This window comes from Benincasa hispida, chromosome 12 (assembly GCF_027475165.1).
Source record: "Benincasa hispida cultivar pf3 chromosome 12, pf3_genome.v1.1, whole genome shotgun sequence".
Classification (NCBI taxonomy): Eukaryota; Viridiplantae; Streptophyta; class Magnoliopsida; order Cucurbitales; family Cucurbitaceae; genus Benincasa; species Benincasa hispida.
The window spans coordinates 69,816,696-69,828,305 of record NC_143489.1 but is presented as its reverse complement, the minus strand read 5'-3'; positions in this window follow the sequence as shown (position 1 = coordinate 69,828,305).

Below are 11,610 nucleotides of genomic sequence, written 5' to 3'. Positions count from 1 at the left end.
AAATGTTGCAAGAGTTATAAGAGTTATAAACGGTATGATCCATATCGTTCATGTGGAGACATGTGAGTGGAGGTATCCTGTATAAAGAGTTTGTATAAGACCAGATCGCAAAATGATTGGTTTCTTTTTATAACAAAATAGAGTAACATTTCACCAGGATGACCATAGGTGACTTGACCTTAATCCTGAGTGAGTTGTGAACTCTTGTTTTTTTAAAAAAAGTCCTTTGATCTGTATGGGTGAGAGTGGTCAGTCTTGTCGACTTAATAAGCCTACCATATGGGGGAGTTGTCCGAGTAGGAAGCTGGGAACACAGTTGCACAAAATGGAATTTGCTCCTACCTATTTTTAGGGAAAGTAGATGAATTGCTCTCTTAATAACTGATTTCAAGTCTTAAACAATGAGGCTTCACCCTCTCATTGGCTCGAGAAAGGTTAGTTTAAAGTTGTACTATAAACTGTTTGTTCATTAGAGGAATCAGTGGTACTTAAGGAGTTAGATGTAACTTCAGGGGTAAAATGGTAATTTGCTCCAACTATAGCTACGAGTGATTCGTGAAGGGTCGATTTACTGTTGGTATTGGGTTTTATGTCCTAAAAACTCGCAGTTTGTAAAATGATAAACATTTTCTATTATCAATATACTTGTTATTGATCTCATAAATTGTATGAAAGACTAAATCCAATAAATTAAGACCAATGACTATTTTATGAGTACTTGAACTTTATGTGGAGACATAAGAGTGGATCGGGTTCGAGTAAATAGTCAAAATGGTCTATGGTACATGAATGAAGTTGGGTACCTTATTCTGGTAAAACTATTGGATGCGACCTACTCTGTAGTTGTTACAAAGAGTTGTAAAGTGCTACATACTATGTGATCCTAATTCGTACATGTTATGACATGAGGAGTGGGGGCGTCCTATGCAATGAGTTTGCATAAGATCAGGACCAAGAAATAAGTCACTTTTACTTTATAACGCTGTTTACTGTTTAAGACCGACTATTTCACCTATATGACCTAGGTAACTCGATCTTAATCCTAAGCTAACTATGAAGTCTTGTTTATTCGGGATTGCCTTTAGATTTTCATAGTTGAGGGTTGGCTCAACAGCGCCAGCTCAATAAGACTCCCATTTCAAGGTAAGACCGGATAGATAGCTGAGGACATAGGGTGCAAGACGGAGTTCACACCTACCCAATTTAGGGATAGGAGAAAGGTTGTTCTCTCAAGTACTGAATCCAGGTCTTGAACAAGGGGCCCCACCCTCTCACTGAGTTGAGAGAGTTTAGTTTAGTGATTGGATCACAAACCAGTTGTTCATTAGAGGATCAGTGGGGACTTGAGGAATAAGACGTAATCTCAGGGGTAAAATAGATATTTGACCCAGCTGTTATTACGAACAACCCGTGAAGGGTCGACTTGCTGATTATGGTTAAATCATGTGGAGTACAACTATGGGCTTTAGTGGAGTGACCCATTAGTTAATGTATGAGGATTAATTTGGTCTAATGAGTTTAGCCAATTAATCTCGGATCGTTGGAGCCCATGATCTGTAGGTCCGCGAGGTCCCCCTACTAGCCCGTAACGGACTAGTTCTAGAATAGCGTGATAAGTTAATTTGAATCGTTCAAATTAAAATTAAGGGAATTAGTAATTATATGAGATATAATTACATGTTTAATTTTAGAATCAAACGGAATAGGAGAATTTATATATTTAAATATGATTTAAATATATAAAGATGGATATATGTTAAAATTAATTTAATATTTGATATTAAATTAATTACGTTTTATTTAATAATTAATTTATGAAATTAATTAAAATTTCATTTTAAAATCAAAATAGATTTAATAAAATCAAAATTTGATTTTTTGAGATAAAATTGAAAAAGGAAAATAAAACAAACAAAACACATAAAATGGAAAAAGAGGTTTTTCTATTATCCATCATCAAGTAGCTCACTCAAATGGCATTATCATTGCCTTGTCTTCTCCAAGCATGAGCTGCAACTCATGCAACTCTTCTCTTTGTATGTTGATCTACAATATAATGAAGAGATTAGAGTGAAAATCGGGCATGAAATCTATAGAGATTTGAGAGAAAAATTGGTTTGAAGAAAGAGTTCTTCAACTAATTTTATGCGGTGAGCATTTCTCCTTCCACCCTTGATTCAAGCTTGTTTTGAGTCCCACAACTCAATCTAGAGCACCAAGAGAATAGTGGGGAAGATCTTGAGGTGGTCTACAACAAAATTTGGAGAAGATAGCAGCTGGAAGGAGCTTTGAAGAAGTTCTACAAGAGGTATATCTTGAAACTCACTTTTTTCTGCAAAAACATGCTTTATATTTTGCCAAAATTAGTGAATTTGAGTGCTTAGATGATCCTTGTGCTTCCGCTACTGTTGATACAATCTTAAAATTGGTATCAGAGCATCAAATAAGCATTCAATTCAATTTGATTTTGGTTTGGTGGATGTTTTATATGAGAAATATGGAACTGGTGCACTGATATGGTTTTCTGAGTTTTGACTGTTTAATTCTCTTTAATTTCTCATTTAAATTTATAATTGGCTCTTGTTTGATGAGTTTTTATGTGTTAGCAAGAGCCTGTAATTTATTTGGAGTCATTAGAGTCGAAATTAAGATGTAATTGAAGAAACAAGTGAAGGAGGCCGAGTTGCTGTTCCAGTTTTTCAGCTTCTGCTCAGAATTGTTGTTGAGGTTCTAGTTTCTAAACGACCGTCTAGCTCCAGACGCTACACGATGTGAAGAAAAGCTAGACGATCGTATAGCAATGGGCGCTGGTCATTGTGATGTTGAACACTAGACGATCGTGTACCTGCGGGAGCTAAACGATACTTTCAATTGCTATACGATAGCATTAAGCGATCATTTAGCTTTGGCGTGGGAACTAAACGATACGTTGAATTTACTATACGATGGTACTATGCGATCGTTTAGCAACGATGACATGACACGATTGCTCAATGTTGAATTCAGTTTAGCAACGATGCACGTTAAGCGATGAAGTGTTACGTGATAGCTTGAGCGATCGTTTAGAAGCGGAGCTAAGCGATCGTGTAGACGAAGTGCTAAGCGATGCGTTGAATTTTCTATGCGATAGAACTAAACAATCGCTTACCTACGATGCTGAACGACACAATGATGTTCTATACGATGGAGCTAAGCGATCGTTTAGCAATGACAGATACCAAACGATGACATGAAGTGCTAGACGATGGTGTTAAGCGATCGTTTGGTTCTATACAATAGAACTAAGTGATAGTTATGTGATAGCTATACGATAGCTAAGCGATGGAGTTGAGCGATCCTGTAGTTCTATGTGATAGAGCTAAGCGATCGTTTAGCTTCAGCAGACACTAAGCGATCGTGTAGCTTTATGCGATAAAGCTAAACGATCGTTTAGTTGAGCCAAACACTAAGTGATCATGTAGTACTTCCACAACACAAGGCGATGGAGCAAGACGATAATCTTCAGCGTTATACGATTGGCCTTTGAAATATTTTGAGTTGGACCGAGAGTAGCCAGATCGACAAGTTTTCTCAAGGTCCAATCCGGCTCAGCCTTAAAAATGTTTTGGCTTATCCAGTTCAGAATTTGATGGTCCAGTTCAGACTCATCCAGTTTGGTTCAAGATGTTTGGGTTCAGTTTGGAGCTGTTCGAGCAGTTCAAAGGTGATTTTGAAGATGATTTGTAATAGTTTGACTTCCGTTTGCTTGTTTCTGCCAAAACTAAAACTATATCAGTCCGTGTTTAATTATTTATGCATTTGATGTATGTTATAGTAAATAAATCTTGTATATGCATATAGTATGCCATTTAGATTTAAAATCTCACTATAGGAGGCATGTTATATTGCATTGAAAGCTTGTTATAATTGTTATAATATATAGTATGCATGTTAGGGTTTCTTGTATTTAATATAAATGTTATATTAAATTTGAATGCCTCATGTATGTTATGGATGAATAGCATGTCTAAAGTTTTATAAGTTGTTATAAAATTGGGTTAGACATTTAAAATCCATAAACAATAGCTACATGTTCACGTAGGTTGACCATATGTTTTAATTGTTAAAACTTATAAAACCTAGGTTACAAACTCAACCGGTATATAATCCTGTCTAAGGCCGGGGGTACTTAAGTTGACGGGTTACGAAACACCTCCTACCTGAGGATTATGGCCGAATAATTGAGCGTTGGTAACTGGTTTTATGAGCATACGTGAGTGATGTGAGGTAATAAAATGGTCTATCACCTAGACATCGTAGGTTAAAATCCAATTATAAATGTTATACTTGGATAAACCACATAGACTTAGGATTATTTTATTAGCCGAAAAGAACCTAAGTATAAATCTACCCAAAATAGAACACTTCAGTGGCGGCTTAATAACTTCTATATGATAGAGTTATTAGAAAACTTCAGTAGGAGATTAATAACATATATGATATGTTATTTTTAGCTCTCACGTTTCTGAGACTTCACAATCCAGATTTAAGTGGTACTTCATGTCACCCTGGAAGTGGCTTCCCTACAGAAAGTATTTTTAGCTTAAATCTAGATTAGGGTGAATAAAAGGAAGTTGTTCAAACATAAGTCTATTATACGATAAATAGATTTCAACTGCCACGTCTCCACATAGTTTACATCGTGAGATTCATATGACGCTTCGTGTCACCTTAGAAGTGGCCTCTCTATGGAGAATGTTTTGTATGAGTCAATATCAAGGTAAACGGAGGAAGTAGTTCATAGTAAGTGGGTGAAGAATATGTGTCAATATATCCTATGGTCTCCTCCATTAGTCTGAACCGCGAGATTCCTATGTTGCGCCTGCTAGTTAGTTTTAAGCGGCCCTTTGCTAGTCGTTTAGCGACAACTATTCCCATGGAGGGTTGTAATATAGGATTCGGAACAACCCAAGCTTCAGTAAAATGAATAGGGTTTTATAGTTCCATCTTGGATGTTGTCTTCTATTTAGGAGGTAAATTCATACCGTCCTATAGGATCTAAAAATGGCGGGTCACACTTACAAGAATTACTAAGTTGTTAGTAAAGATCTTGACCGAAAACGATAACTAAACGACTATAGGAATAAGAGTTATTCCGGGGATAGTGTTTGGTCAAAATTGTTTGTTTTAGTGAAGGAGTATCTGATTGCCCCATGGTAGCACATATTCTAACTCACTAAAATATCGTTGCAAATAAATAATGGTTATGGGTACATTATTACTTTTTGCTAAAACTTGATTTTGGATTTAGTTACAATTTGCTAATTAGAATTTGTTTGAATTTTATTAGCATTTCGAATTCTAGAATACTCACTTATGATATTATTAACGGTAAAATCAAATCAACAAACAAATTACTAGCGGTTGATTACACCAATAGAGTTTTAACAGAGGATTGTCCTCTTTCTCCCAACTCATCTAAAATTATGAATTATGTAGATGAGAATGTTGAATTCGAACAACAAGATAAATATTATTTACTTGTTATCAAAGCATGTTTAGTGGAAAACGATAAAATCTGGATAATTGATTCAGGTGTTGCTAATCATGTATGTATTATCTCATAGGAAATAAGTTCCTAGAGACAGTTGACGAAGGTGAAACAATCTTTAAGGTAGGGACCGGGGAGATTGTTTCAGCTAAAGCAGTGGGAGATATGAAGTTATTTATAGAAGATAAGTACATTTATTTGAAAAATGTATATTATATTTCTTTTATGAAAAGGAATCTAATATCTGTCTCTTGTTTGCTAGAACAAAATTATAAAGTTTATTTCGAAAATGGTGAAGTGTTCATCAAAATAGGAAATAAACAGATTTGCTATGCAAAATTAGAAAATAACTTGTACATGTTAAAACTAACTGAGGTCAAAGCTGTTTTGAACATAGAGATGTTTAAAACTGCTGGGACTCATAAGAAGAGGAAGATTTCTCCAAATGCCTATCTTTGGCACTTGAGACTGGGTCATATAAATCTCAACAGGATTGAGAGGTTGGTTAAGAACGATCATCTAAACAAGATGGAATATAGTTCATTACCACCATGAGTCCTGTTTTGAGGGTAAAATGACAAAAAGATTTTTTTTTTTCTAGAAAAGGTCTTAGAGCCAAAGAACCTCTAGAGCTGATGCACTCAGACCTTTGTGGGCCTCTAAATATTAGCGCAAGAGGAGGGTATGAATATTTCATCAATTTTGTAGATGGTTATTCCAGGTATGAGTATGTTTACTTAATACGCTAAAAGTCTGAAACTTTTGAAAAGTTCAAAGAGTATAAGGCTGAAGTTGAAACCAATTAGGTAAAAGGATTAAAACCTTCGATCGAATCGAGGTGGTGAGTATATGGACATAGAATTCCAGAACTATTTGATAGAACATGGAATTCAGTCTCAAATCACAGTCCCTGGTACACCCCAGGAGAACGGTGTGGCAGAAAGGAGAAATAAAACCTTATTGGACATGGTTTGTTCCATGATGAGTTACACTCAATTACCAAATTCTTTGTGGGAACACGCAATTGGAACTGTGGTGTATATTTTGAACATAGTTCCCTCGAAAAGCGTTTTTGAAACGCCATACGAGCTCTGGATGGGATGTAAAGGAAATTTATGTCACTTCAGGATTTGGGGTTGTCCAGCACATGTGTTGGTGCAAAATCCTAAAAAGTTGGAACATCGTTCAAAAGTGTACCTATTTATAGGTTACCCAAAGGAAACAAGAAGTGGTTTCTTTTATGATCCTCAGAAAGATAAAGTATTTGTATCGACAAATGCAACCTTCCTAGAGGAAGATTATATAAGGAACCATCAACCTCGTAGTAAGTGATGGGTTGGGAGAGGAGATAGGAAAAATAAATATGCATCTTATGTTATGCGTGATCTCCATGCGTCGATGGTCATGCATATATGCGATGACCATGCGTTCCTGTCACAAGTTTTCTTGCTTTCTCGACAAGTATAATGAGAACGCAAGTTTCTCGAGATGATCCGAGGTCGAACACAGGGACTTGTAACTCAATAATGTTTGTGAAGTAATGCGTTGAGGCGATGAATAAAAGTAAAAAGACAGAAGTTAATGGATTATGCACTACTTCTACTCCTAACTAAACATATTGAGAAATGGAAGTTTAACTATGAGAATTGGTAGAGATGCGGCAACTGTTAACGCGTAATAAGATGCATGAAGAAATAGAATTTTGGAGGGGATAAATTCACCACGGCTTTAAGCTTGGTCGTAAGGGTAATCCTAGCTCGCCACACTAATGCATCGCACACCTCTCGGTGGTCAGCCTCATGCTTATATTTCTATAATGCATGGTTGCGTTGAGCTTAAGATTATTCCTATCTCTAGGAACACTACTTACTTTGCTTAGTGGGTTCCACTATTTACCCTATCGGGTAGTGGTTATAACTACTCAGCTCATAGGCAAGCATTGTGATAGCCTCGCACTAAGTAAAGAGGATTGACTCACTATACTCGCACAACGTACACCTCTCGGTGGGTTGCTACATGCGTCATATCTCTATACTGCATGATTGAGTATGCGATAACTCTTGCAATCTACACTTAACTCACTGCAATGAAAGTAAAATATGATAAAGAAGAAGAAGATGATGAAGATGGTGTTGAAGAAACTAAAGAAATATATTGATTACAAAATGTATTAATGTCTTAAACCAAAATGTAATACAATACAGAGATAAGAAGAAAGATGGAGGGCTAGATGTATGAAATCTTTTTCTTCCATCAGATGTACGTCAAGGCTGTCGGTGGTGTCATGGATGGGTAGTGGAATAGTTTCTCTCAAGCTTTATCTTCGGCGAAACTTCGGTCGTCACTCGAAATGGGCTGTGGAGGTGAAGAATCCTCAAAGAGTGTCTGCTCATGCTCTCATCTGTGATCACAAGAATCTTTCTTAAGGCAGAAACTCGGATGCCTTGAATTGGGCTCTAAGGCTCTATTTATAGAGCTCAAATGCCGACAGCATTGGTGGTCCCGCTCTGAATCACTGCCACTTCTGACGTGGTAGATGAAATGTCAACATCATCTTATCTTTTTTATACTCCCAGGATATGTGTTCATGCTTGTTTCTCCGAAGTACCAACGCATTCCACCCACCTTGCGATCAACCTTCTATCACGGTTATTACTCTGTAGCTGCAACATCCATGCGATGAACTTGTCTTCTTGAAGATCGACGCATGCGATCAACTTTGCGATGGTCTGGGATCAACACATGTGATCGATTTCTGCGATAGCTACAAAAATAGATATTTTGATGTAGAATAATGCATAATATTGGGTTAACAGAGATTTTCAGTGCTGATCGATATAAGCTCACTTTTCACATGAATTCTTAGTATTATCTACGCATATTTTGCTTGTTAGCCTTCATAATTCTAAGTGAAAGGCTATAATAGCTTGTATTTCTACTAGCTATTAAATCACTTTCACCTCTAACCTTGGCAGCAACACCCTCTCAAAATTAGCCACTTATTCTAAGAGATCTTTTCTAAGTTTAATTCTGGCAAGCCTCTGCTCAAAAATTTTTACTCATTTCAAGCAACTTTGCTTTTAGCTTTTTACAATGCATTCGATTAATAAGATTCAAATCTCTGCGATGCATTATTGAATTGGGGTGTTGAACCTGGTTACGCACTTTGTTTTGGCTTGCCCCTACGGGTGTCATGCGGGCATCCAACTTCGGTTACGTGCCATATTCAACTCAACTCTTGTCTTAATTTGGGTTGTGCCAGACAGAGGAGTTGTTCTTATGCATTGATCTTGACCATTTATTTTCGTTTTGGCTTACCTGCACAGGTGTCATGTGAAGTATCCAACTATGGGTAAGTACCTTTCACAACATTAACTCTTATCAGCTTGGGTTTCCCCCTTTGTGCTGATAGTGGAGTTTTTATTATGATATTTTTTTGAAGACATCGCAATGTGATGGACGCATTTGCCCGGACCACTTCCACCCCCAAACTTAGAAAGCAGCAGTGTCCTTGCCAAAAAGCTAAAAACAAACTCGTTCAGGAATGTGGTAAAAGAAATTTGAGCAGAGGCTTACACATAATAAAACTTAGACTGTCAAACCTTGAAGAAGCGATTAAAGTGAGGTGAGCCTTGCGACGTTTAGTTAATGGATGGAGTGAATTATAAGTATCATCATGGGTGCTAATCTTTTAATGCAAAGGTAGACAAGCGGACAAAAGAGAATTTTAGAAGGATAATGCATAAAAGATAACAAAAAAAGAACCTATGAGCAGAATAACAATTACATCAATACTTTAGAATTCATGCGGAGGACATAGCCATGCATTGATTGATGGAGAGGACTCTTCCGTTGAAACCACGCACCGAGAGGAATTATTATTGCACCCACAAGGAGCAAACGCACACCACATCCAAGAAAGCAACTGCAAATCCAAAATGACAATAATCAAATAAATAAACTAAAGTTAACTAGGAAAGCAAAAGTAAAGATAGAGTAGAAGATGTCCCTGGAGAAATTGGAGTGAAGCTACTACAAGGAGTCTTCCATGCAGGAGATTGATCTTGACTGCTTAGGTCAAGAGACTTGTCTTGACCATCGAAGCTTCCAACATTTGTTGGCTGCATGTTGGTTGACATGCTCCTAAGATTGCTTCCAGCTTGTGCGACAGATAGCCTTTCTATCTTGGAGTCAATATTGACTTTTGGCGCATTGCCTTCACTTAAATATTGTTTGCAACTTGGTCACACAAGCTATAATACACCCAAGACTAAAAGGGTGCCTGCGAAAACACAAAACTTAACAAATTATTAGCTGCCAAGTCCCTGACAACGACGCCAAAAACTTGATGGGTTAGAAGAGGAGATAGGAAAAATAAATATGCATATTGTGTTATGCGTGTTCTCCATGCGTCGATGGTCATGCGTTGGACAAGAAAATATACAATATGCGTTTAAGTATGTATGCGATGACCATGTGTTCCTGTCACAAGTTCTTGTCACAAGTTTTCTTGCTTTCCTGTCAAGTATAATGAGAATGCAAGTTTCTCGGGATGATCCGAGGTCGAACACAGGGACTTGTAACTCAATAATGTTTGTGAAGTAATGCGTTGAGGCGATGAATAGAAGTAAAAAAATAGAAGTTAATGGATTATGCACTACTCCTGCTCCTAACTAAATAGATTAAGAAATGGAAGTTTAACTATGAGAATTGGTAAAGATGCGACAACTGTTAACGTGTAATAAGATGCATGAAGAAATAGAATTTTGGAGGGGCTAAATTCATTGTGGCTTTAAGCTTGGTTGTAAGGGTAATCCCAACTCGCCACACTAATGCATCGCACACCTCTTGGTGGTCAGCCTCATGCTTATATTTCTATAACGCATGGTTGCGTTGAGCTTAAGATTATTCCTATCTCTAGGAACACTACTTACTTTGCTTAGTGGATTCCGCTACTTACCCTCTCGGACGGTGGTTATAGCTACTCAGCTCATAGACAAGCATTGCGATAGCTTCGCACTAAGCAAAGAGGATTGACTCACTATACTCGCACAACGTACACCTCTTAGTGGGTTGCTACATGCGTCATATCTCTATGTTACATGATTGAGTATGTGATAACTCTTGCAATCTACACTTAACTCACTGCAATGAAAGTAAAAGATGATAAAGAAAAAGATGATAAAGTAGAAGAAGATAATGAAGATGGTGTTGAAGGAACTAAAGAAATGCATTAATCACAAAATGTATTAATGTCTTAAGTCAAAATGTAATATAATATAGAGATAAGAAGAAAGATGGAGGGTTAGATGTAGGCAATCTCTTGCTTCCATCAGATGTACGTCAAGGCTGCCGGTGGTGCCATGGATGGGTGGTGGAGCAGTCTCTCTCGAGCTCTATCTCCTGTGAAACTCCAGTCGTCACTCGGAATGGGCTTTGGAGGTGAAGAATCCTAAAAGAGTGTTTGCTCATGCTCTCATCCGTGATCATAAGAATCTGCCTTGAGGCAGAAACTCGGATGCCTTTAATTTGGGTTCTAAGGCTCTCTTTATAGAGCTCAAATGCCGATAACATTGGTGGTCCCGCTCTGAATCACTGCCACTTCTGACGTGGTAAGTGAAATGTCAACATCATCTTATCTTTTTGATACTCCCAAAGTATGCGTTCATGCTTGTTTCTCCAAAGTACCAACGCATTCCACCCACCTTGCAATCAACCTTCTATCACGGTTATTACTTTGTAGCTGCAACATCCATGCAATGAACTTTTCTTCTTGAAGATCAACGCATGCGATCGATTCCTACGGTAGCTACAAAAATAGACATTTTGATGCAGAATAACGCATAATATTGGGTTAGCAGAGATTTCCAATGCTGATCGACGCAAGTTCACTTTTCACATGAATTCTTAGTATTATCTACACATATTTTTCTTGTTAGCCTTCATAATTCTAAGTAAAAGGCTACAATAGCTTGTATTTCTACCAACTATCAATAAGCGAGTAATAGAAGAAATGTTCAGAGAAATGACAAATGCATCAACAAGAGTTTTTGATCGAGCAGGTTCTTCAACAAGAGTTG